Raw genomic sequence first — 24,623 nt, 5'->3', positions numbered from 1 at the left:
CACAGAAAGTATGGGTTAGATATCTCTTGTAGTTTCTTCAGAACACACAAATTATCTGAAAATGCTTTTGAAGCAATAGACACAAAAACAGCTATAAATCCAAAACCTAATATGATAAACTCAAACTATATATTGTGTAGATTTACAGGTCTTACTTGCCCAGCAAAAAGGGTTTGAATGGCTCTCGCGCTTTTTTAAAAACTCACAAACAAATGTTCATGGGCTGAAAAGGCTTTTGGAGCAATAAAAAAGTAAAAACTGCTATAACTCAAAAATGCAATAAGATAGGTTCAAACTTTAAAAGACATGTTGTGCAGATGTACAAGCCCCTCTTGCACAGAAAGTATGGGTTAGATATCTCTTGTAGTTTCTTCAGAACACACAAATTATCTGTAAATGCTTTTGAAGCAATGGACACAAAAACAGCTATAAATCCAAAACCTAATATGATAGACTCAAACTTTAAACTATATATTGTGTAGATTTACAGGTCCTACTTGCCCAGCAAAAAGGGTTTGAATAGCTCTTGCGCTTTTTTCAAAACTCACAAACAACTGTTCATGGGCTGAAAAGGCTTTTGGAGCAATAAAAGAGTAAAAACTGCTATAACTCAAAAATTCAATAAGATAGGTTCTAACTTTAAAAGACATGTTGTGCAGATGTACAAGCCCCTCTTGCACAGAAAGTATGGGTTAGATATCTCTTGTAGTTTCTTCAGAACACACAAATTATCTGAACATGCTTTTGAAGCAATAGACACAAAAACAGCTATAAATCCAAAACCTAATATGATAGACTCAAACTTTAAACTATATATTGTGTAGATTTACAGGTCCTACTTGCCCAGCAAAAAGGGTTTGAATAGCTCTTGCGCTTGTTTCAAAACTCACAAACAACTGTTCATGGGCTGAAAAGGCTTTTGGAGCAATAAAAAAGTAAAAACTGCTATAACTCAAAAATGCAATAAGATAGTTTCAAACTTTAAAATACATGTTGTGCAGATGTACAAGCCCCTCTTGCACAGAAAGTATGGGTTAGATATCTCTTGTAGTTTCTTCAGAACACACAAATTATCTGAAAATGCTTTTGAAGCAATAGACACAAAAACAGCTATAAATCCAAAACCTAATATAATAGACTCAAACTTTAAACTATATATTGTGTAGATTTGCAGGTCCTACTTGCCCAGCAAAAAGGGTTTGAATAGCTCTTGCGCTTTTTTCAAAACTCACAAACAAATGTTCATGGGCTGAAAAGGCTTTTGGAGCAATAAAAAAGTAAAAACTGCTATAACTCAAAAATGCAATAAGATAGGTTCAAACTTTAAAAGACATGTTGTGCAGATGTACAAGCCCCTCTTGCACAGAAAGTATGGGTTAGATATCTCTTGTAGTTTCTTCAGAACACACAAATTATCTGAAAATGCTTTTGAAGCAATAGACACAAAAACAGCTATAAATCCAAAACCTAATATAATAGACTCAAACTTTAAACTATATATTGTGTAGATTTACAGGTCCTACTTGCCCAGCAAAAAGGGTTTGAATAGCTCTTGCGCTTTTTTCAAAACTCACAAACAAATGTTCATGGGCTGAAAAGGCTTTTGGAGCAATAAAAAAATAAAAACTGCTATAACTCAAAAATGCAATAAGATAGGTTCAAACTTTAAAAGACATGTTGTGCAGATGTACAAGCCCCTCTTGCACAGAAAGTAAGGGTTAGATATCTCTTGTAGTTTCTTCAGAACACACAAATTATCTGAAAATGCTTTTGAAGCAATAGACACAAAATCAGCTATAAATCCAAAACCTAATATGATAGACTCAAACTTTAAACTATATATTGTGTTGATTTACAGGTCCTACTTGCCCAGCAAAAAGGGATTGAACAGCTCTTGCGCTTTTTTCAAAACTCAAAAACAACTGTTCATGGGCTGAAAAGGCTTTTGGAGCAATAAAAAAGTAAAAGCTGCTATAACTCAAAAATGCAATAAGATAGGTTCAAACTTTAAAAGACATGTTGTGCAGATGTACAAGCCCCTCTTGCACAGAAAGTATGGGTTAGATATCTCTTGTAGTTTCTTCAGAACACACAAATTATCTGAAAATGCTTTTGAAGCAATAGACACAAAATCAGCTATAAATCCAAAACCTAATATGATAGACTCAAACTTTAAACTATATATTGTGTTGATTTACAGGTCCTACTTGCCCAGCAAAAAGGGATTGAACAGCTCTTGCGCTTTTTTCAAAACTCAAAAACAACTGTTCATGGGCTGAAAAGGCTTTTGGAGCAATAAAAAAGTAAAAGCTGCTATAACTCAAAAATGCAATAAGATAGGTTCAAACTTTAAAAGACATGTTGTGCAGATGTACAAGCCCCTCTTGCACAGAAAGTATGGGTTAGATATCTCTTGTAGTTTCTTCAGAACACACAAATTATCTGTAAATGCTTTTGAAGCAATGGACACAAAAACAGCTATAAATCCAAAACCTAATATGATAGACTCAAACTTTAAACTATATATTGTGTAGATTTACAGGTCCTACTTTCCCAGCAAAAAGGGATTGAATAGCTCTTGTGCTTTTTTCAAAACTCACAAACAACTGTTCATGGGCTGAAAAGGCTTTTGGAGCAATAAAAAAGTAAAAACTGCTATAACTCAAAAATGCAATAAGATAGGTTCAAACTTTAAAAGACATGTTGTGCAGATGTACAAGCCCCTCTTGCACAGAAAGTATGGGTTAGATATCTCTTATAGTTTCTTCAGAACACACAAATTATCTGAAAATGCTTTTCAAGCAATAGATACAAAAACAGCTATAAATCCAAAACATAATATGATAGACTCAAACTTTAAGATATATATTGTGTAGATTTACAGGTCCTACTTGCCCAGCAAAAAGGGTTTGAATAGCTCTTGCGCTTTTTTCAAAACTCACAAACAACTGTTTATGGGCTGAAAAGGCTTTTGGAGCAATAAAAAAGTAAAAACTGCTATAACTCAAAAATGCAATAAGATAGGTTCAAACTTTAAAAGACATGTTGTGCAGATGTACAAGCCCGTCTTGCAGAGAAAATATGGGTTAGATATCTCTTGTAGTTTCTTCAGAACACGCAAATTATCTGAAAATGCTTTTGAAGCAATATACACAAAAACAGCTATAAATCCAAAACCTAATATGATAGACTCAAACTTTAAACTATATATTGTGTAGATTTACAGGTCCTACATGCCCAGCAAAAAGGGTTTGAATAGCTCTTGCGCTTGTTTCAAAACTCACAAACAACTGTTCATGGGCTGAAAAGGCTTTTGGAGCAATAAAAAAGTAAAAACTGCTATAACTCAAAAATGCAATAAGATAGGTTCAAACTTTAAAATACATGTTGTGCAGATGTACAAGCCCCTCTTGCACAGAAAGTATGGGTTAGATATCTCTTGTAGTTTCTTCAGAACACACAAATTATCTGAAAATGCTTTTGAAGCAATAGACACAAAAACAGCTATAAATCCAAAACCTAATATGATAAACTCAAACTTTAAACTATATATTGTGTAGATTTACAGGTCCTACTTGCCCAGCAAAAAGGGTTTGAATAGCTCTAACGCTTTTTTCAAAACTCACAAACAAATGTTCATGGGCTGAAAAGGCTTTTGGAGCAATAAAAAAGTAAAAACTGCTATAACTCAAAAATGCAATAAGATAGGTTCAAACTTTAAAAGACATGTTGTGCAGATGTACAAGCCCCTCTTGCACAGAAAGTATGGGTTAGATATCTCTTGTAGTTTCTTAAGAACACACAAATTATCTGAAAATGCTTTTGAAGCAATAGACACAAAAACAGCTATAAATCCAAAACCTAATATGATAGACTCAAACTTTAAACTATATATTGTGTAGATTTACAGGTCCTACTTGCCCAGCAAAAAGGGTTTGAATAGCTCTTGCGCTTTTTTCAAAACTCACAAACAACTGTTCATGGGCTGAAAAGGCTTTTGGAGCAATAAAAAAGTAAAAACTGCTATAACTCAAAAATGCAATAAGATAGGTTCAAACTTTAAAAGACATGTTGTGCAGATGTCCAAGCCCCTCTTGCACAGAAAGTATGGGTTAGATATCTCTTGTAGTTTCTTCAGAACACACAAATTATCTGTAAATGCTTTTGAAGCAATAGACACAAAAACAGCTATAAATCCAAAACCTAATATGATAGACTCAAACTTTAAACTATATATTGTGTAGATTTACAGGTCCTACTTGCCCAGCAAAAAGGGTTTGAATAGCTCTTGCGCTTTTTTTGAAATTCACAAACAACTGTTCATGGGCTGAAAAGGCTTTTGGAGCAATAAAAAAGTAAAAACTGCTATAACTCAAAAATGCAATAAGATAGGTTCAAACTTTAAAAGACATGTTGGGGAGATGTCCACGCACCTCTTGCACAGAAAGTATGGGTTAGATATCTCTTGTAGTTTCTTAAGAACACACAAATTATCTGAAAATGCTTTTGAAGCAATAGACACAAAAACAGCTATAAATCCAAAACCTAATATGATAGACTCAAACTTTAAACTATATATTGTGTAGATTTACAGGTCCTACTTGCCCAGCAAAAAGGGATTGAATAGCTCTTGCGCTTTTTTCAAAACTCACAAACAAATGTTCATGGGCTGAAAAGGCTTTTGGAGCAATAAAAAAGTAAAAACTGCTATAACTCAAAAATGCAATAAGATAGGTTCAAACTTTAAAAGACATGTTGTGCAGATGTACAAGCCCCTCTTGCACAGAAAGTATGGGTTAGATATCTCTTGTAGTTTCTTCAGAACACACAAATTATCTGAAAATGCTTTTGAAGCAATAGACACAAAAACAGCTATAAATCCAAAACCTAATATGATAGACTCAAACTTTAAACTATATATTGTGTAGATTTACAGGTCCTACTTGCCCAGCAAAAAGGGTTTGAATAGCTCTTGCGCTTTTTTCAAAACTCACAAACAAATGTTCATGGGCTGAAAAGGCTTTTGGAGCAATAAAAAAGTAAAAACTGCTATAACTCAAAAATGCAATAAGATAGGTTCAAACTTTAAAAGACATGTTGTGCAGATGTACAAGCCCCTCTTGCACAGAAAGTATGGGTTAGATATCTCTTGTAGTTTCTTCAGAACACACAAATTATCTGAAAATGCTTTTGAAGCAATGGACACAAAAACAGCTATAAATCCAAAACCTAATATGATAGACTCAAACTTTAAACTATATATTGTGTAGATTTACAGGTCCTACTTGCCCAGCAAAAAGGGTTTGAATAGCTCTTGCGCTTGTTTCAAAACTCACAAACAACTGTTCATGGGCTGAAAAGGCTTTTGGAGCAATAAAAAAGTAAAAACTGCTATAACTCAAAAATGCAATAAGATAGGTTCAAACTTTAAAAGACATGTTGTGCAGATGTACAAGCCCCTCTTGCACAGAAAGTATGGGTTAGATATCTCTTGTAGTTTCTTCAGAACACACAAATTATCTGAAAATGCTTTTGAAGCAATAGACACAAAAACAGCTATAAATCCAAAACCTAATATGATAAACTCAAACTTTAAACTATATATTGTGTAGATTTACAGGTCTTACTTGCCCAGCAAAAAGGGTTTGAATGGCTCTCGTGCTTTTTTCAAAACTCACAAACAAATGTTCATGGGCTGAAAAGGCTTTTGGAGCAATAAAAAAGTAAAAACTGCTATAACTCAAAAATGCAATAAGATAGGTTCAAACTTTAAAAGACATGTTGTGCAGATGTACAAGCCCCTCTTGCACAGAAAGTATGGGTTAGATATCTCTTGTAGTTTCTTCAGAACACACAAATTATCTGTAAATGCTTTTGAAGCAATAGACACAAAAACAGCTATAAATCCAAAACCTAATATGATAGACTCAAACTTTAAACTATATATTGTGTAGATTTACAGGTCCTACTTGCCCAGCAAAAAGGGTTTGAATAGCTCTTGCGCTTTTTTCAAAACTCACAAACAAATGTTCATGGGCTGAAAAGGCTTTTGGAGCAATAAAGGAGTAAAAACTGCTATAACTCAAAAATGCAATAAGATAGGTTCTAACTTTAAAAGACATGTTGTGCAGATGTACAAGCCCCTCTTGCACAGAAAGTATGGGTTAGATATCTCTTGTAGTTTCTTCAGAACACACAAATTATCTGAAAATGCTTTTGAAGCAATAGACACAAAAACAGCTATAAATCCAAAACCTAATATGATAGACTCAAACTTTAAACTATATATTGTGTAGATTTACAGGTCCTACTTGCCCAGCAAAAAGGGATTGAATAGCTCTTGCGCTTTTTTCAAAACTCACAAACAAATGTTCATGGGCTGAAAAGGCTTTTGGAGCAATAAAAAAGTAAAAACTGCTATAACTCAAAAATGCAATAAGATAGTTTCAAACTTTAAAAGACATGTTGTGCAGATGTACAAGCCCCTCTTGCACAGAAAGTATGGGTTAGATATCTCTTGTAGTTTCTTCAGAACACACAAATTATCTGTAAATGCTTTTGAAGCAATAGACACAAAAACAGCTATAAATCCAAAACCTAATAAGATAGACTCAAACTTTAAACTATATATTGTGTAGATTTACAGGTCCTACTTGCCCAGCAAGAAGGGTTTGAATAGCTCTTGCGCTTGTTTCAAAACTCACAAACAACTGTTCATGGGCTGAAAAGGCTTTTGGAGCAATAAAAAAGTAAAAACTGCTATAACTCAAAAATGCAATAAGATAGGTTCAAACTTTAAAAGACATGTTGTGCAGATGTACAAGCCCCTCTTGCACAGAAAGTATGGGTTAGATATCTCTTGTAGTTTCTTCAGAACACACAAATTATCTGTAAATGCTTTTGAAGCAATAGACACAAAAACAGCTATAAATCCAAAACCTAATATGATAGACTCAAACTTTAAACTATATATTGTGTAGATTTACAGGTCCTACTTGCCCAGCAAAAAGGGTTTGAATAGCTCTTGCGCTTTTTTCAAAACTCACAAACAAATGTTCATGGGCTGAAAAGGCTTTTGGAGCAATAAAAAAGTAAAAACTGCTATAACTCAAAAATGCAATAAGATAGGTTCTAACTTTAAAAGACATGTTGTGCAGATGTACAAGCCCCTCTTGCACAGAAAGTATGGGTTAGATATCTCTTGTAGTTTCTTCAGAACACACAAATTATCTGAAAATGCTTTTGAAGCAATAGACACAAAAACAGCTATAAATCCAAAACCTAATATGATAGACTCAAACTTTAAACTATATATTGTGTAGATTTACAGGTCCTACTTGCCCAGCAAAAAGGGTTTGAATGGCTCTTGCGCTTTTTTCAAAACTCACAAACAACTGTTCATGGGCTGAAAAGGCTTTTGGAGCAATAAAAAAGTAAAAACTGCTATAACTCAAAAATGCAATAAGATAGGTTCAAACTTTAAAAGACATGTTGTGCAGATGTACAAGCCCCTCTTGCGCAGAAAGTATGGGTTAGATATCTCTTGTAGTTTCTTAAGAACACACAAATTATCTGAAAATGCTTTTGAAGCAATAGACACAAAAACAGCTATAAATCCAAAACCTAATATGATAGACTCAAACTTTAAACTGTATATTGTGTAGATTTACAGGTCCTACTTGCCCAGCAAAAAGGGATTGAATAGCTCTTGCGCTTTTTTCAAAACTCACAAACAAATGTTCATGGGCTGAAAAGGCTTTTGGAGCAATAAAAAAGTAAAAACTGCTATAACTCAAAAATGCAATAAGATAGGTTCAAACTTTAAAAGTCATGTTTTGCAGATGTACAAGCCCCTCTTGCACAGAAAGTATGGGTTAGATATCTCTTGTAGTTTCTTCAGAACACACAAATTATCTGTAAATGCTTTTGAAGCAATAGACACAAAAACAGCTATAAATCCAAAACCTAATATGATAGACTCAAACTTTAAACTATATATTGTGTAGATTTACAGGTCCTACTTGTCCAGCAAAAAGGGTTTGAATAGCTCTTGCGCTTTTTTCAAAACTCACAAACAACTGTTCACGGGCTGAAAAGGCTTTTGGAGCAATAAAAAGTAAAAACTGCTATAACTCAAAAATGCAATAAGATAGGTTCAAACTTTAAAAGACATGTTGTGCAGATGTACAAGCCCCTCTTGCACAGAAAGTATGGGTTAGATATCTCTTGTAGTTTCTTCAGAACACACAAATTATCTGAAAATGCTTTTGAAGCAATAGACACAAAAACAGCTATAAATCCAAAACCTAATATGATAGACTCAAACTTTAAACTATATATTGTGTAGATTTACAGGTCCTACTTGCCCAGCAAAAAGGGATTGAATAGCTCTTGCGCTTTTTTCAAAACTCACAAACAACTGTTCTTGGGCTGAAAAGGCTTTTGGAGCAATAAAAAAGTAAAAACTGCTATAACGCAAAAATGCAATAAGATAGGTTCAAACTTTAAAAGACATGTTGTGCAGATGTACAAGCCCCTCTTGCACAGAAAGTATGGGTTAGATATCTCTTGTAGTTTCTTAAGAACACACAAATTATCTGAAAATGCTTTTGAAGCAATAGACACAAAAACAGCTATAAATCCAAAACCTAATATGATAGACTCAAACTTTAAACTGTATATTGTGTAGATTTACAGGTCCTACTTGCCCAGCAAAAAGGGATTGAATAGCTCTTGCGCTTTTTTCAAAACTCACAAACAAATGTTCATGGGCTGAAAAGGCTTTTGGAGCAATAAAAAAGTAAAAACTGCTATAACTCAAAAATGCAATAAGATAGGTTCAAACTTTAAAAGACATGTTGTGCAGATGTACAAGCCCCTCTTGCACAGAAAGTATGGGTTAGATATCTCTTGTAGTTTCTTCAGAACACACAAATTATCTGTAAATGCTTTTGAAGCAATAGACACAAAAACAGCTATAAATCCAAAACCTAATATGATAGACTCAAACTTTAAACTATATATTGTGTAGATTTACAGGTCCTACTTGCCCAGCAAAAAGGGATTGAATAGCTCTTGCGCTTTTTTCAAAACTCACAAACAACTGTTCTTGGGCTGAAAAGGCTTTTGGAGCAATAAAAAAGTAAAAACTGCTATAACTCAAAAGTGCAATAAGATAGGTTCAAACTTTAAAAGACATGTTGTGCAGATGTACAAGCCCCTCTTGCACAGAAAGTATGGGTTAGATATCTCTTGTAGTTTCTTCAGAACACGCAAATTATCTGAAAATGCTTTTGAAGCAATAGACACAAAAACAGCTATAAATCCAAAACCTAATATGATAGACTCAAACTTTAAACTATATATTGTGTAGATTTACAGGTCCTACTTGCCCAGCAAAAAGGGTTTGAATAGCTCTTGCGCTTTTTTCAAAACTCACAAACAACTGTTCATGGGCTGAAAAGGCTTTTGGAGCAATAAAAAAGTAAAAACTGCTATAACTCAAAAATGCAATAAGATAGGTTCAAACTTTAAAAGTCATGTTTTGCAGATGTACAAGCCCCTCTTGCACAGAAAGTATGGGTTAGATATCTCTTGTAGTTTCTTCAGAACACACAAATTATCTGTAAATGCTTTTGAAGCAATAGACACAAAAACAGCTATAAATCCAAAACCTAATATGATAGACTCAAACTTTAAACTATATATTGTGTAGATTTACAGGTCCTACTTGTCCAGCAAAAAGGGTTTGAATAGCTCTTGCGCTTTTTTCAAAACTCACAAACAACTGTTCACGGGCTGAAAAGGCTTTTGGAGCAATAAAAAGTAAAAACTGCTATAACTCAAAAATGCAATAAGATAGGTTCAAACTTTAAAAGACATGTTGTGCAGATGTACAAGCCCCTCTTGCACAGAAAGTATGGGTTAGATATCTCTTGTAGTTTCTTCAGAACACACAAATTATCTGTAAATGCTTTTGAAGCAATAGACACAAAAACAGCTATAAATCCAAAACCTAATATGATAGACTCAAACTTTAAACTATATATTGTGTAGATTTACAGGTCCTACTTGCCCAGCAAAAAGGGTTTGAATAGCTCTTGCACTTTTTTCAAAACTCACAAACAAATGTTCATGGGCTGAAAAGGCTTTTGGAGCAATAAAAAGTAAAAACTGCTATAACTCAAAAATGCAATAAGATAGGTTCAAACTTTAAAATACATGTTGTGCAGATGTACAAGCCCCTCTTGCACAGAAAGTATGGGTTAGATATCTCTTGTAGTTTCTTCAGAACACACAAATTATCTGAAAATGCTTTTGAAGCAATAGACACAAAAACAGCTATAAATCCAAAACCTAATATGATAGACTCAAACTTTAAACTCTATATTGTGTAGATTTACAGGTCCTACTTGCCCAGCAAAAAGGGTTTGAATAGCTTTTGCGCTTGTTTCAAAACTCACAAACAAATGTTCATGGGCTGAAAAGGCTTTTGGAGCAATAAAAAAGTAAAAACTGCTATAACTCAAAAATGCAATAAGATAGGTTCAAACTTTAAAAGACATGTTGTGCAGATGTACAAGCCCCTCTTGCACAGAAAGTATGGGTTAGATATCTCTTGTAGTTTCTTCAGAACACACAAATTATCTGAAAATGCTTTTGAAGCAATAGACACAAAAACAGCTATAAATCCAAAACCTAATATGATAGACTCAAACTTTAAACTGTATATTGTGTAGATTTACAGGTCCTACTTGCCCAGCAAAAAGGGATTGAATAGCTCTTGCGCTTTTTTCAAAACTCACAAACAAATGTTCATGGGCTGAAAAGGCTTTTGGAGCAATAAAAAAGTAAAAACTGCTATAACTCAAAAATGCAATAAGATAGGTTCAAACTTTAAAAGACATGTTGTGCAGATGTACAAGCCCCTCTTGCACAGAAAGTATGGGTTAGATATCTCTTGTAGTTTCTTCAGAACACACAAATTATCTGTAAATGCTTTTGAAGCAATAGACACAAAAACAGCTATAAATCCAAAACCTAATATGATAGACTCAAACTTTAAACTATATATTGTGTAGATTTACAGGTCCTACTTGCCCAGCAAAAAGGGATTGAATAGCTCTTGCGCTTTTTTCAAAACTCACAAACAACTGTTCTTGGGCTGAAAAGGCTTTTGGAGCAATAAAAAAGTAAAAACTGCTATAACTCAAAAGTGCAATAAGATAGGTTCAAACTTTAAAAGACATGTTGTGCAGATGTACAAGCCCCTCTTGCACAGAAAGTATGGGTTAGATATCTCTTGTAGTTTCTTCAGAACACGCAAATTATCTGAAAATGCTTTTGAAGCAATAGACACAAAAACAGCTATAAATCCAAAACCTAATATGATAGACTCAAACTTTAAACTATATATTGTGTAGATTTACAGGTCCTACTTGCCCAGCAAAAAGGGTTTGAATAGCTCTTGCGCTTTTTTCAAAACTCACAAACAACTGTTCATGGGCTGAAAAGGCTTTTGGAGCAATAAAAAAGTAAAAACTGCTATAACTCAAAAATGCAATAAGATAGGTTCAAACTTTAAAAGACATGTTGTGCAGATGTACAAGCCCCTCTTGCACAGAAAGTATGGGTTAGATATCTCTTGTAGTTTCTTAAGAACACACAAATTATCTGAAAATGCTTTTGAAGCAATAGACACAAAAACAGCTATAAATCCAAAACCTAATATGATAAACTCAAACTTTAAACTGTATATTGTGTAGATTTACAGGTCCTACTTGCCCAGCAAAAAGGGTTTGAATAGCTCTTGCGCTTTTTTCAAAACTCACAAACAACTGTTCATGGGCTGAAAAGGCTTTTGGAGCAATAAAAAAGTAAAAACTGCTATAACTCAAAAATGCAATAAGATAGGTTCAAACTTTAAAAGTCATGTTTTGCAGATGTACAAGCCCCTCTTGCACAGAAAGTATGGGTTAGATATCTCTTGTAGTTTCTTCAGAACACACAAATTATCTGTAAATGCTTTTGAAGCAATAGACACAAAAACAGCTATAAATCCAAAACCTAATATGATAGACTCAAACTTTAAACTATATATTGTGTAGATTTACAGGTCCTACTTGTCCAGCAAAAAGGGTTTGAATAGCTCTTGCGCTTTTTTCAAAACTCACAAACAACTGTTCACGGGCTGAAAAGGCTTTTGGAGCAATAAAAAGTAAAAACTGCTATAACTCAAAAATGCAATAAGATAGGTTCAAACTTTAAAAGACATGTTGTGCAGATGTACAAGCCCCTCTTGCACAGAAAGTATGGGTTAGATATCTCTTGTAGTTTCTTCAGAACACACAAATTATCTGAAAATGCTTTTGAAGCAATAGACACAAAAACAGCTATAAATCCAAAACCTAATATGATAGACTCAAACTTTAAACTCTATATTGTGTAGATTTACAGGTCCTACTTGCCCAGCAAAAAGGGTTTGAATAGCTTTTGCGCTTGTTTCAAAACTCACAAACAAATGTTCATGGGCTGAAAAGGCTTTTGGAGCAATAAAAAAGTAAAAACTGCTATAACTCAAAAATGCAATAAGATAGGTTCAAACTTTAAAAGACATGTTGTGCAGATGTACAAGCCCCTCTTGCACAGAAAGTATGGGTTAGATATCTCTTGTAGTTTCTTCAGAACACACAAATTATCTGAAAATGCTTTTGAAGCAATAGACACAAAAACAGCTATAAATCCAAAACCTAATATGATAGACTCAAACTTTAAACTATATATTGTGTAGATTTACAGGTCCTACTTGCCCAGCAAAAAGGGTTTGAATAGCTCTTGCGCTTTTTTCAAAACTCACAAACAACTGTTCATGGGCTGAAAAGGCTTTTGGAGCAATAAAAAAGTAAAAACTGCTATAACTCAAAAATGCAATAAGATAGGTTCAAACTTTAAAAGACATGTTGTGCAGATGTACAAGCCCCTCTTGCACAGAAAGTATGGGTTAGATATCTCTTGTAGTTTCTTCAGAACACACAAATTATCTGAAAATGCTTTTGAAGCAATAGACACAAAAACAGCTATAAATCCAAAACCTAATATGATAGACTCAAACTTTAAACTATATATTGTGTAGATTTACAGGTCCTACTTGCCCAGCAAAAAGGGTTTGAATAGCTCTTGCGCTTTTTTCAAAACTCACAAACAACTGTTCATGGGCTGAAAAGGCTTTTGGAGCAATAAAAAAGTAAAAACTGCTATAACTCAAAAATGCAATAAGATAGGTTCAAACTTTAAAAGACATGTTTTGCAGATGTACAAGCCCCTCTTGCACAGAAAGTATGGGTTAGATATCTCTTGTAGTTTCTTCAGAACACACAAATTATCTGAAAATGCTTTTGAAGCAATAGACACAAAAACAGCTATAAATCCAAAACCTAATATGATAGACTCAAACTTTAAACTCTATATTGTGTAGATTTACAGGTCCTACTTGCCCAGCAAAAAGGGTTTGAATAGCTTTTGCGCTTGTTTCAAAACTCACAAACAAATGTTCATGGGCTGAAAAGGCTTTTGGAGCAATAAAAAAGTAAAAACTGCTATAACTCAAAAATGCAATAAGATAGGTTCAAACTTTAAAAGACATGTTGTGCAGATGTACAAGCCCCTCTTGCACAGAAAGTATGGGTTAGATATCTCTTGTAGTTTCTTCAGAACACACAAATTATCTGAAAATGCTTTTGAAGCAATAGACACAAAAACAGCTATAAATCCAAAACCTAATATGATAGACTCAAACTTTAAACTATATATTGTGTAGATTTACAGGTCCTACTTGCCCAGCAAAAAGGGTTTGAATAGCTCTTGCGCTTTTTTCAAAACTCACAAACAAATGTTCATGGGCTGAAAAGGCTTTTGGAGCAATAAAAAAGTAAAAACTGCTATAACTCAAAAATGCAATAAGATAGGTTCAAACTTTAAAAGACATGTTGTGCAGATGTACAAGCCCCTCTTGCACAGAAAGTATGGGTTAGATATCTCTTGTAGTTTCTTCAGAACACACAAATTATCTGAAAATGCTTTTGAAGCAATAGACACAAAAACAGCTATAAATCCAAAACCTAATATGATAGACTCAAACTTTAAACTATATATTGTGTAGATTTACAGGTCCTACTATCCCAGCAAAAAGGGTTTGAATAGCTCTTGCGCTTTTTTCAAAACTCACAAACAACTGTTCATGGGCTGAAAAGGCTTTTGGAGCAATAAAAAAGTAAAAACTGCTATAACTCAAAAGTACAATAAGATAGGTTCAAACTTTAAAAGACATGTTGTGCAGATGTACAAGCCCCTCTTGCACAGAAAGTATGGGTTAGATATCTCTTGTAGTTTCTTCAGAACACGCAAATTATCTGAAAATGCTTTTGAAGCAATAGACACAAAAACAGCTATAAATCCAAAACCTAATATGATAGACTCAAACTTTAAACTATATATTGTGTAGATTTACAGGTCCTACTTGCCCAGCAAAAAGGGTTTGAATAGCTCTTGCGCTTTTTTCAAAACTCACAAACAACTGTTCATGGGCTGAAAAGGCTTTTGGAGCAATAAAAAAGTAAAAACTGCTATAACTCAAAAATGCAATAAGATAGGTTCAAACTTTAAAAGACATGTTGTGCAGATGTACAAGCCCCTCTTGCACAGAAAGTATGGGTTAGATATCTCTTGTAGTTTCTTAAGAACACACAAATTATCTGAAAATGCTTTTGAAGCAATAGACACAAAAACAGCTATAAATCCAAAACCTAATATGATAAACTCAAACTTTAAACTGTATATTGTGTAGATTTACAGGTCCTACTTGCCCAGCAAAAAGGGTTTGAATAGCTCTTGCGCTTTTTTCAAAACTCACAAACAACTGTTCATGGGCTGAAAAGGCTTTTGGAGCAATAAAAAAGTAAAAACTGCTATAACTCAAAAATGCAATAAGATAGGTTCAAACTTTAAAAGTCATGTTTTGCAGATGTACAAGCCCCTCTTGCACAGAAAGTATGGGTTAGATATCTCTTGTAGTTTCTTCAGAACACACAAATTATCTGTAAATGCTTTTGAAGCAATAGACACAAAAACAGCTATAAATCCAAAACCTAATATGATAGACTCAAACTTTAAACTATATATTGTGTAGATTTACAGGTCCTACTTGTCCAGCAAAAAGGGTTTGAATAGCTCTTGCGCTTTTTTCAAAACTCACAAACAACTGTTCACGGGCTGAAAAGGCTTTTGGAGCAATAAAAAGTAAAAACTGCTATAACTCAAAAATGCAATAAGATAGGTTCAAACTTTAAAAGACATGTTGTGCAGATGTACAAGCCCCTCTTGCACAGAAAGTATGGGTTAGATATCTCTTGTAGTTTCTTCAGAACACACAAATTATCTGTAAATGCTTTTGAAGCAATAGACACAAAAACAGCTATAAATCCAAAACCTAATATGATAGACTCAAACTTTAAACTATATATTGTGTAGATTTACAGGTCCTACTTGCCCAGCAAAAAGGGTTTGAATAGCTCTTGCACTTTTTTCAAAACTCACAAACAAATGTTCATGGGCTGAAAAGGCTTTTGGAGCAATAAAAAGTAAAAACTGCTATAACTCAAAAATGCAATAAGATAGGTTCAAACTTTAAAATACATGTTGTGCAGATGTACAAGCCCCTCTTGCACAGAAAGTATGGGTTAGATATCTCTTGTAGTTTCTTCAGAACACACAAATTATCTGAAAATGCTTTTGAAGCAATAGACACAAAAACAGCTATAAATCCAAAACCTAATATGATAAACTCAAACTTTAAACTATATATTGTGTAGATTTACAGGTCCTACTTGCTCAGCAAAAAGGGTTTGAATAGCTCTTGCGCTTTTTTCAAAACTCACAAACAAATGTTCATGGGCTGAAAAGGCTTTTGGAGCAATAAAAAAGTAAAAACTGCTATAACTCAAAAATGCAATAAGATAGGTTCAAACTTTAAAAGACATGTTGTGCAGATGTACAAGCCCCTCTTGCACAGAAAGTATGGGTTAGATATCTCTTGTAGTTTCTTAAGAACACACAAATTATCTGAAAATGCTTTTGAAGCAATAGACACAAAAACAGCTATAAATCCAAAACCTAATATGATAGACTCAAACTTTAAACTATATATTGTGTAGATTTACAGGTCCTACTTGCCCAGCAAAAAGGGATTGAATAGCTCTTGCGCTTTTCTCAAAACTCACAAACAACTGTTCATGGGCTGAAAAGGCTTTTGGAGCAATAAAAAAGTAAAAACTGCTATAACTCAAAAATGCAATAAGATAGGTTCAAACCTTAAAAGACATGTTGTGCAGATGTACAAGCCCCTCTTGCACAGAAAGTTTGGGTTAGATATCTCTTGTAGTTTCTTCAGAACACACAAATTATCTGAAAATGCTTTTGAAGCAATAGACACAAAAACAGCTATAAATCCAAAACCTAATATGATAAACTCAAACTTTAAACTATATATTGTGTAGATTTACAGGTCCTACTTGCCCAGCAAAAAGGGTTTGAATAGCTCTTGCGCTTTTTTCAAAACTCACAAACAAATGTTCATGGGCTGAAAAGGCTTTTGGAGCAATAAAAAAGTAAAAACTGCTATAACTCAAAAATGCAATAAGATAGGTTCAAACTTTAAAAGACATGTTGTGCAGATGTCCAAGCCCCTCTTGCACAGAAAGTATGGGTTAGATATCTCTTGAAGTTTCTTCAGAACACGCAAATTATCTGAAAATGCTTTTGAAGCAATAGACACAAAAACAGCTATAAATCCAAAACCTAATATGATAGACTCAAACTTTAAACTATATATTGTGTAGATTTACAGGTCCTACTTGCCCAGCAAAAAGCGTTTGAATAGCTCTTGCGCTTTCTTCAAAACTCAAAAATAACTGTTCATGGGCTGAAAAGGCTTTTGGAGCAATAAAAAAGTAAAAACTGCTATAACTCAAAAATGCAATAAGATAGGTTCAAACTTTAAAAGACATGTTGTGCAGATGTCCAAGCCCCTCTTGCACAGAAAGTATGGGTTAGATATCTCTTGTAGTTTCTTCAGAACACACAAATTATCTGAAAATGCTTTTGAAGCAATAGACACAAAAACAGCTATAAATCCAAAACCTAATATGATAGACTCAAACTTTAAACTATATATTGTGTAGATTCACAGGTCCTACTTGCCCAGCAAAAAGGGTTTGAATAGCTCTTGCGCTTTTTTCAAAACTCACAAACAACTGTTCATGGGCTGAAAAGGCTTTTGGAGCAATAAAAAAGTAAAAACTGCTATAACTCAAAAATGCAATAAGATAGGTTCAAACTTTAAAAGACATGTTGGGGAGATGTCCACGCCCCTCTTGCACAGAAAGTATGGGTTAGATATCTCTTGTAGTTTCTTAAGAACACACAAATTATCTGAAAATGCTTTTGAAGCAATAGACACAAAAACAGCTATAAATCCAAAACCTAATATGATAGACTCAAACTTTAAACTATATATTGTGTAGATTTACAGGTCCTACTTGCCCAGCAAAAAGGGTTTGAATAGCTCTTGCGCTTTTTTCAAAACTCACAAACAAATGTTCATGGGCTGAAAAGGCTTTTGGAGCAATAAAAAAGTAAAAACTGCTATAACTCAAAAATGCAATAAGATAGGTTCAAACTTTAAAAGACATGTTGTGCAGATGTACAAGCCCCTCTTGCACAGAAAGTATGGGTTAGATATCTCTTGTAGTTTCTTCAGAACACACAAATTATCTGAAAATGCTTTTGAAGCAATAGACACAAAAACAGCTATAAATCCAAAACCTAATATGATAGACTCAAACTTTAAACTATATATTGTGTAGATTTACAGGTCCTACTATCCCAGCAAAAAGGGTTTGAATAGCTCTTGCGCTTTTTTCAAAACTCACAAACAACTGTTCATGGGCTGAAAAGGCTTTTGGAGCAATAAAAAAGTAAAAACTGCTATAACTCAAAAATGCAATAAGATAGGTTCAAACTTTAAAAGACATGTTGGGGAGATGTCCACGCCCCTCTTGCACAGAAAGTATGGGTTAGATATCTCTTGTAGTTTCTTAAGAACACACAAATTATCTGAAAATGCTTTTGAAGCAATAGACACAAAAACAGCTATAAATCCAAAACCTAATATGATAGACTCAAACTTTAAACTATATATTGTGTAGATTTACAGGTCCTACTTGCCCAGCAAAAAGGGTTTGAATAGCTCTAACGCTTTTTTCAAAACTCACAAACAACTGTTCATGGGCTGAAAAGGCTTTTGGAGCAATAAAAAAGTAAAAACTGCTATAACTCAAAAATGCAACAAGATAGGTTCAAACTTTAAAAGACATGTTGTGCAGATGTACAAGCCCCTCTTGCACAGAAAGTATGGGTTAGATATCTCTTGTAGTTTCTTCAGAACACACAAATTATCTGAAAATGCTTTTGAAGCAATAGACACAAAAACAGCTATAAATCCAAAACTTAATATGATAGACTCAAACTTTAAACTATATATTGTGTAGATTTACAGGTCCTACTTGCCCAGCAAAAAGGGTTTGAATAGCTCTTGCGCTTTTTTCAAAACTCACAAACAAATGTTCATGGGCTGAAAAGGCTTTTGGAGCAATAAAAAAGTAAAAACTGCTATAACTCAAAAATGCAATAAGATAGGTTCAAACTTTAAAAGACATGTTGTGCAGATGTCCAAGCCCCTCTTGCACAGAAAGTATGGGTTAGATATCTCTTGTAGTTTCTTCAGAACACACAAATTATCTGTAAATGCTTTTGAAGCAATAGACACAAAAACAGCTATAAATCCAAAACCTAATATGATAGACTCAAACTTTAAACTATATATTGTGTAGATTTACAGGTCCTACTTGCCCAGCAAAAAGGGTTTGAATAGCTCTTGCGCTTTTTTTAAAATTCACAAACAACTGTTCATGGGCTGAAAAGGCTTTTGGAGCAATAAAAAAGTAAAAACTGCTATAACTCAAAAATGCAATAAGATAGGTTCAAACTTTAAAAGACATGTTGGGGAGATGTCCACGCACCTCTTGCACAGAAAGTATGGGTTAGATATCTCTTGTAGTTTCTTAAGAACACACAAATTATCTGAAAATGCTTTTGAAGCAATAGACACAAAAACAGCTATAAATCCAAAACCTAATATGATAGACTCAAACTTTAAACTATATATTGTGTAGATTTACAGGTCCTACTTGCCCAGCAAAAAGGGATTGAATAGCTCTTGCGCTTTTTTCAAAACTCACAAACAAATGTTCATGGGCTGAAAAGGCTTTTGGAGCAATAAAAAAGTAAAAACTGCTATAACTCAAAAATGCAATAAGATAGGTTCAAACTTTAAAAGACATGTTGTGCAGATGTACAAGCCCCTCTTGCACAGAAAGTATGGGTTAGATATCTCTTGTAGTTTCTTCAGAACACACAAATTATCTGAAAATGCTTTTGAAGCAATAGACACAAAAACAGCTATAAATCCAAAACCTAATATGATAGACTCAAACTTTAAACTATATATTGTGTAGATTTACAGGTCCTACTTGCCCAGCAAAAAGGGTTTGAATAGCTCTTGCGCTTTTTTCAAAACTCACAAACAAATGTTCATGGGCTGAAAAGGCTTTTGGAGCAATAAAAAAGTAAAAACTGCTATAACTCAAAAATGCAATAAGATAGGTTCAAACTTTAAAAGACATGTTGTGCAGATGTACAAGCCCCTCTTGCACAGAAAGTATGGGTTAGATATCTCTTGTAGTTTCTTCAGAACACACAAATTATCTGAAAATGCTTTTGAAGCAATGGACACAAAAACAGCTATAAATCCAAAACCTAATATGATAGACTCAAACTTTAAACTATATATTGTGTAGATTTACAGGTCCTACTTGCCCAGCAAAAAGGGTTTGAATAGCTCTTGCGCTTGTTTCAAAACTCACAAACAACTGTTCATGGGCTGAAAAGGCTTTTGGAGCAATAAAAAAGTAAAAACTGCTATAACTCAAAAATGCGATAAGATAGGTTCAAACTTTAAAAGACATGTTGTGCAGATGTACAAGCCCCTCTTGCACAGAAAGTATGGGTTAGATATCTCTTGTAGTTTCTTCAGAACACACAAATTATCTGAAAATGCTTTTGAAGCAATAGACACAAAAACAGCTATAAATCCAAAACCTAATATGATAAACTCAAACTTTAAACTATATATTGTGTAGATTTACAGGTCTTACTTGCCCAGCAAAAAGGGTTTGAATGGCTCTCGCGCTTTTTTCAAAACTCACAAACAAATGTTCATGGGCTGAAAAGGCTTTTGGAGCAATAAAAAAGTAAAAACTGCTATAACTCAAAAATGCAATAAGATAGGTTCAAACTTTAAAAGACATGTTGTGCAGATGTACAAGCCCCTCTTGCACAGAAAGTATGGGTTAGATATCTCTTGTAGTTTCTTCAGAACACACAAATTATCTGAAAATGCTTTTGAAGCAATAGACACAAAAACAGCTATAAATCCAAAACCTAATATGATAGACTCAAACTTTAAACTATATATTGTGTAGATTTACAGGTCCTACTTGCCCAGCAAAAAGGGTTTGAATAGCTCTTGCGCTTGTTTCAAAACTCACAAACAACTGTTCATGGGCTGAAAAGGCTTTTGGAGCAATAAAAAAGTAAAAACTGCTATAACTCAAAAATGCAATAAGATAGGTTCAAACTTTAAAAGACATGTTGTGCAGATGTACAAGCCCCTCTTGCACAGAAAGTATGGGTTAGATATCTCTTGTAGTTTCTTCAGAACACACAAATTATCTGAAAATGCTTTTGAAGCAATAGACACAAAAACAGCTATAAATCCAAAACCTAATATGATAAACTCAAACTTTAAACTATATATTGTGTAGATTTACAGGTCTTACTTGCCCAGCAAAAAGGGTTTGAATGGCTCTCGCGCTTTTTTCAAAACTCACAAACAAATGTTCATGGGCTGAAAAGGCTTTTGGAGCAATAAAAAAGTAAAAACTGCTATAACTCAAAAATGCAATAAGATAGGTTCAAACTTTAAAAGACATGTTGTGCAGATGTACAAGCCCCTCTTGCACAGAAAGTATGGGTTAGATATCTCTTGTAGTTTCTTCAGAACACACAAATTATCTGTAAATGCTTTTGAAGCAATAGACACAAAAACAGCTATAAATCCAAAACCTAATATGATAGACTCAAACTTTAAACTATATATTGTGTAGATTTACAGGTCCTACTTGCCCAGCAAAAAGGGTTTGAATAGCTCTTGCGCTTTTTTCAAAACTCACAAACAAATGTTCATGGGCTGAAAAGGCTTTTGGAGCAATAAAAGAGTAAAAACTGCTATAACTCAAAAATGCAATAAGATAGTTTCAAACTTTAAAAGACATGTTGTGCAGATGTACAAGCCCCTCTTGCACAGAAAGTATGGGTTAGATATCTCTTGTAGTTTCTTCAGAACACACAAATTATCTGTAAATGCTTTTGAAGCAATAGACACAAAAACAGCTATAAATCCAAAACCTAATATGATAGACTCAAACTTTAAACTATATATTGTGTAGATTTACAGGTCCTACTTGCCCAGCAAGAAGGGTTTGAATAGCTCTTGCGCTTGTTTCAAAACTCACAAACAACTGTTCATGGGCTGAAAAGGCTTTTGGAGCAATAAAAAAGTAAAAACTGCTATAACTCAAAAATGCAATAAGATAGGTTCAAACTTTAAAAGACATGTTGTGCAGATGTACAAGCCCCTCTTGCACAGAAAGTATGGGTTAGATATCTCTTGTAGTTTCTTCAGAACACACAAATTATCTGTAAATGCTTTTGAAGCAATAGACACAAAAACAGCTATAAATCCAAAACCTAATATGATAGACTCAAACTTTAAACTATATATTGTGTAGATTTACAGGTCCTACTTGCCCAGCAAAAAGGGTTTGAATAGCTCTTGCGCTTTTTTCAAAACTCACAAACAAATGTTCATGGGCTGAAAAGGCTTTTGGAGCAATAAAAAAGTAAAAACTGCTATAACTCAAAAATGCAATAAGATAGGTTCAAACTTTAAAAGACATGTTGTGCAGATGTACAAGCCCCTCTTGCACAGAAAGTATGGGTTAGATATCTCTTGTAGTTTCTTCAGAACACACAAATTATCTGTAAATGCTTTTGAAGCAATAGACACAAAAACAGCTATAAATCCAAAACCTAATATGATAGACTCAAACTTTAAACTATATATTGTGTAGATTTACAGGTCCTACTTGTCCAGCAAAAAGGGTTTGAATAGCTCTTGCGCTTTTTTCAAAACTCTAACAACTGTTCACGGGCTGAAAAGGCTTTTGGAGCAATAAAAAAGTAAAAGCTGCTATAACTCAAAAATGCAATAAGATAGGTTCAAACTTTAAAAGACATGTTGTGCAGATGTACAAGCCCCTCTTGCACAGAAAGTATGGGTTAGATATCTCTTGTAGTTTCTTCAGAACACACAAATTATCTGTAAATGCTTTTGAAGCAATAGACACAAAAACAGCTATAAATCCAAAACCTAATATGATAGACTCAAACTTTAAACTATATATTGTGTAGATTTACAGGTCCTACTTGCCCAGCAAAAAGGGTTTGAATAGCTCTTGCGCTTTTTTCAAAACTCACAAACAAATGTTCATGGGCTGAAAAGGCTTTTGGAGCAATAAAAAAGTAAAAACTGCTTTAACTCAAAAATGCAATAAGATAGGTTCAAACTTTAAAAGACATGTTGTGCAGATGTACAAGCCCCTCTTGCACAGAAAGTATGGGTTAGATATCTCTTGTAGTTTCTTCAGAACACACAAATTATCTGAAAATGCTTTTGAAGCAATAGACACAAAAACAGCTATAAATCCAAAACCTAATATGATAGACTCAAACTTTAAACTATATATTGTGTAGATTTACAGGTCCTACTTGCCCAGCAAAAAGGGTTTGAATGGCTCTTGCGCTTTTTTCAAAACTCACAAACAACTGTTCATGGGCTGAAAAGGCTTTTGGAGCAATAAAAAAGTAAAAACTGCTATAACTCAAAAATGCAATAAGATAGGTTCAAACTTTAAAAGACATGTTGTGCAGATGTACAAGCCCCTCTTGCACAGAAAGTATGGGTTAGATATCTCTTGTAGTTTCTTAAGAACACACAAATTATCTGAAAATGCTTTTGAAGCAATAGACACAAAAACAGCTATAAATCCAAAACCTAATATGATAGACTCAAACTTTAAACTGTATATTGTGTAGATTTACAGGTCCTACTTGCCCAGCAAAAAGGGATTGAATAGCTCTTGCGCTTTTTTCAAAACTCACAAACAAATGTTCATGGGCTGAAAAGGCTTTTGGAGCAATAAAAAAGTAAAAACTGCTATAACTCAAAAATGCAATAAGATAGGTTCAAACTTTAAAAGACATGTTGTGCAGATGTACAAGCCCCTCTTGCACAGAAAGTATGGGTTAGATATCTCTTGTAGTTTCTTCAGAACACGCAAATTATCTGAAAATGCTTTTGAAGCAATAGACACAAAAACAGCTATAAATCCAAAACCTAATATGATAGACTCAAACTTTAAACTATATATTGTGTAGATTTACAGGTCCTACTTGCCCAGCAAAAAGGGTTTGAATAGCTCTTGCGCTTTTTTAAAAACTCACAAACAACTGTTCATGGGCTGAAAAGGCTTTTGGAGCAATAAAAAAGTAAAAACTGCTATAACTCAAAAATGCAATAAGATAGGTTCAAACTTTAAAAGACATGTTGTGCAGATGTACAAGCCCCTCTTGCACAGAAAGTATGGGTTAGATATCTCTTGTAGTTTCTTAAGAACACACAAATTATCTGAAAATGCTTTTGAAGCAATAGACACAAAAACAGCTATAAATCCAAAACCTAATATGATAAACTCAAACTTTAAACTGTATATTGTGTAGATTTACAGGTCCTACTTGCCCAGCAAAAAGGGTTTGAATAGCTCTTGCGCTTTTTTCAAAACTCACAAACAACTGTTCATGGGCTGAAAAGGCTTTTGGAGCAATAAAAAAGTAAAAACTGCTATAACTCAAAAATGCAATAAGATAGGTTCAAACTTTAAAAGTCATGTTTTGCAGATGTACAAGCCCCTCTTGCACAGAAAGTATGGGTTAGATATCTCTTGTAGTTTCTTCAGAACACACAAATTATCTGTAAATGCTTTTGAAGCAATAGACACAAAAACAGCTATAAATCCAAAACCTAATATGATAGACTCAAACTTTAAACTATATATTGTGTAGATTTACAGGTCCTACTTGTCCAGCAAAAAGGGTTTGAATAGCTCTTGCGCTTTTTTCAAAACTCACAAACAACTGTTCATGGGCTGAAAAGGCTTTTGGAGCAATAAAAAGTAAAAACTGCTATAACTCAAAAATGCAATAAGATAGGTTCAAACTTTAAAAGACATGTTGTGCAGATGTACAAGCCCCTCTTGCACAGAAAGTATGGG

This window comes from Eucyclogobius newberryi, unplaced genomic scaffold (assembly GCF_026437365.1).
Source record: "Eucyclogobius newberryi isolate DKJ021-1_F unplaced genomic scaffold, fEucNew1.0.hap1 SCAF_11, whole genome shotgun sequence".
NCBI lineage: Eukaryota > Metazoa > Chordata > Actinopteri > Gobiiformes > Gobiidae > Eucyclogobius > Eucyclogobius newberryi.
Note: the sequence above shows the minus strand (reverse complement) of the source record.